This window comes from Mizuhopecten yessoensis, unplaced genomic scaffold, assembly GCF_002113885.1.
Source record: "Mizuhopecten yessoensis strain PY_sf001 unplaced genomic scaffold, ASM211388v2 scaffold11131, whole genome shotgun sequence".
NCBI lineage: Eukaryota > Metazoa > Mollusca > Bivalvia > Pectinida > Pectinidae > Mizuhopecten > Mizuhopecten yessoensis.
In genome coordinates, this window is record NW_018408895.1 from 308,452 (window position 1) to 312,511 (window position 4,060).

A 4,060-nucleotide genomic window follows, 5' to 3' on the forward strand; every position below is an offset into this window, starting at 1 on the left:
GGTGACAAACAAAGACGGTAGACGTGACAAACAAAGACTCTAGACGTGGCAAAACAAAGGCGGAAGACGTGCCAAACAAAGACCCTAGACGTGGCAAAACAAAGGAGGAAGACGTGACAAACAAAGACTCTAGCCGTGGCAAAACAAAGGACGTAGACGTGACAAACAAAGGAGGTAGACGTGACAAACAAAGGAGCTAGACGTGACAAACAAAGACTCTAGACGTGACAAACAAAGGAGGTAGACGTGACAAACAAAGACTCTAGCCGTGGCAAAACAAAGGAAGTAGACGTGACAAACAAAGACGGTAGACGTGACAAATAAAGGAGGTAGACGTGACAAAACAAAGACTCTAGATGTGGCAAATCAAAGGGGGTAGACGTAGCAAAACAAAGGACATAGTCGTGACAAACAAAGGAGTTAGTCGTGGCAAAACAAAGGACATAGTCGTGACAAACAAAGGAGGTAGTCGTGGCAAAACAATTACGGTAGACGTGACAAAAACAGACGGTAGTCGCGAAAAATAAAGGACGTAATCAGGACAAAACATAGACGCTAGTCATAATAATGCAAATATCAGTAAACACGACAAAACAAAGACGATAGACGCGACAAAACAAAGGAGGTTGTCACGACAAAAACAAGCCTGTAGATGCGACAAAACCAAGTCTGTAGACGCGAAAAAACAAAGGAGGTAGTCACGACAAAATCAAGTCTGTAGACATGACAAAAAACAGACAACAGATATGACGGAACAAGGACAGTTTACAAGGTGATTCAAAGACGATGGACGCGACAAAACGAAAACGGTTATCACGACAAAAACGAAGCAGTTTCATATCAAAATAAAGACATTAACTTAGTTCAACTAAAAAACCATACACTACCCGGACACGCAAAGCATTTAAATAATGTACATATGTTTGCGTTTGTAATAATAGTGAATCATAATCGTATTTCAATATTTTCTTTATCAATCCTTGGGCAAACTCTAAGGACAGTTAAACATGTACGACACAATTCATCTATATACATCGCGAAAGAAAAGTTTGGTTTCAATGACACGATCATATTTGAAATGTATAAACTATAAATTAAATGCAAGTATTCAAACTGAGTAAACCCGGTGTTAACAATGCTCTTTCTACTCAACGAAAGGCGAACTCATCCGTGATACAGCTAGTCTTTCACTCGTCCTGACGGGCTTTCATTAAATATCTTAAATACATAATTGAACTTGTCTGCTTGTAATAAAGACATGAAGTATTTAATTCAATTCTGACGTGTTTGATATCCAAGGTCCCTCCACAATAGAAACAACGGCGAGGATATATACACCATCACTGTGTCGACTGAATAAGGCTAACACGTCATTCAGAATGCACCCGAATTAATTAATCAGACATTGAAAACTGGAGTAAGTGGAGACCAACTTGGCTCACAGATCAGTTCATATGTGACGTGTGTTTATCTTCTATAGCCAGTGTACAAGTGTGGTGTGCTGACTTAGGTTCTGATTATAACGGCATACTTACAAGGTAAGATATCTCTTAAATATTTAGTTAATTTACCTTATCATAGACCATTACTCCTATCAACATAACTTATCCGTCATCGACACTTATTTCTATAAACAATACATATTTCTACCCGACAAACACGTCTTTCTATCACTGACACTTATTTCTATCAACACTTTTTTTTCTGTCACCAACACATTATTCTGTCATTAACAATTAACCAATATTTTATCTATCACCAACCATTTATTCTATCAACACTTATTTCTGTCACCAACACTTATTTCTATCACTGACACTTACTTCTGTCACCAACAATTATTTCTATCGCTGACACTTATTTCTATCACTGACACTTATTTCTATCACTGACACTTATTTCCATCAGCATTTACTTCTGTCACCAACAATTATTTCTATCGCTGACACTTATTTCTATCACTGACACTTATTTCCATCAGCATTTTCTTCTGACACCAACACTTATTTCTACCATTGACACTTATTTTCATCAACACTTTCTTCTGTCACCAACAATTATTTCTATCACTAACATTTTATTGTATCACCGACACTTTTCCCTACCATGATATGTGTTTCTACTCTTTCACTTATACCTACAATGACAGTGTCTATCCCTATTAAGCGTTAACGAGGGTAGTTTTGATCCGTCTGCCTTTGACCATTGACCATGTATTCATTAGCGGCATATTAAATGTCTCGTGCGACATAAATATCGAGACCCGTGTCCACCATAGCCGTTATATCAAGTTAGCTTCCCATCATACACGTACTAATACCGAATCAACAGATGTAACGACATACAAACCTCCGCTTCACTTACGTCGTTAGGAAAAGACGTGTTTTGTAGAGATTCAATCACCATGGAAACCTGCCTGTGATCGATTGTTTTTGTCCTTTGCTTTGACGAAAACCATTAAGTCCCCATACAATGCGTATCATATGCCAAATCGTGGAGAAATGTTGCCCATAACTGTGTCTGAGACGCGGTATTGGTAAGGCATCGGTGGTTACAAGCAGTCTGAAAGAACTGGAAAGTGGCTTTATATAATCCGTACTGGAAGCGGAAGATGTATAAGATGTGATGTATATAGTATATGATTACTTTTCAAGATTTAAAAAAAAATCAACCGAATTGTGTACGTATTTACAAGTTGTGGACATACAATGATCTCCCGGGGGACATGAACATTTCTACGATCATCCACAAACTATACGTTTGCTTTGAAGCGTGTTGCTCGCAATTTCAAGGATTCTAGATTCCAGAAATGTCTTGAAAGATAAAATTCCAATCAGATGTTAATCATAAACAATAGAAATCAATCTTAGCATTAGCAGAACTTTCCATTGAACTTGGACGTTATGGAAAACGTAAAGGATGCACCTGAAGGGATAGGTATACAGTAAGTAAGAAAACGTTACACTCCACTGGACGGGCGTACACGGCAGTGCTGCAAATTAATCTCATACTTTGGTAAATTGATCGGCCACAAGGTCATAAGTACAGGGTTTCAACATATTTAATTCTGTCCTTGATTCCTAAACACTTCGTTAATTAACATAGTCTTACTGCTATCCTATTGAGGGCGTCGTATATATACTTGGCTATCCGACTGGACGCTCGCGCTAATGTGAAGTTTGTGTTTTAAACGATAATTGTGGGAACATTGATGATAGCCGCGTTGATGTTGACGATTACTGTGAAGATGTTTATGATAAAATTAACTGTCATTTATTTCTGGGGGTAATTTTGGTTGTTAGTTAATATGACGGTGGACATCTGATTTCGAATTTCATTTTGTTTTGATAAATCAGAGAAAGTAAACAGACTATTTTAAGTGTTGGTCGTGGACATTAATAATATAATATTTTCTGATATTCCTGATTATAATCTCTTAAATATAAATCTATAATTGTTTTGTTTATATACGTATGTGAGTACTTACATATGAATTATTCCAGTGTACATTATAAATGCTATTGGAAGTACTCAGGAAGGTTAGCTTATATTTGGCGATATGATAGAGGATTTTGATGATGGTGGGAGTTTAATTAACGTTGATGATTGCTGTTAATGTCCGAGTTTCGCAAATTTTAAAGGTTTGTTGTTGATGACAGAAGTTTGGCGACATTTTGAGGATCGGATGTTTGGTGACAGTGTTATTAATGTTGCTGGTGGTTCCAGAAGTTTGGCTATGTCTATGTTGAAAGTTTGGCTATATCTATCTTGGAAGTTTGGCTATATCTATGTTGGAAGTTTGGCTATATCTATCTTGGAAGTTTGGCTATATCTATCTTGGAAGTTTGGTTAGATCTATGTTGGAGGTTTGGCTATATCTATGTTGGAGGTTTGGCTATATCTATGTTGGAAGTTTGGCTTTATCTATGTTGGAAGTTTGGTTATATTTATGTTGGAAGTTTGGCTATATCTATGTTGGAAGTTTGGTTATATCTATGTTGGAAGTTTGGCTATATCTATGTTGGAAGCTTGGCTATATCTATGTTGGAAGTTTGGCTAT

General features: G+C 37.0%; 1 protein-coding gene across 1 annotated transcript in view; it reads left to right on the top strand.

Moving 5' to 3' along the window:
* Positions 1 to 1,417: 1,417 nt before the first annotated feature.
* Positions 1,418 to 4,060, top strand: part of LOC110466330 — a 19,413-nt gene continuing 16,770 nt past the window's right edge. Inside the window, exon 1 of the mRNA XM_021522748.1 lies at positions 1,418 to 1,538. The gene's annotated coding sequence lies outside the window, so the exon portion shown is untranslated. The remainder of the gene's footprint in view (positions 1,539 to 4,060) is intronic.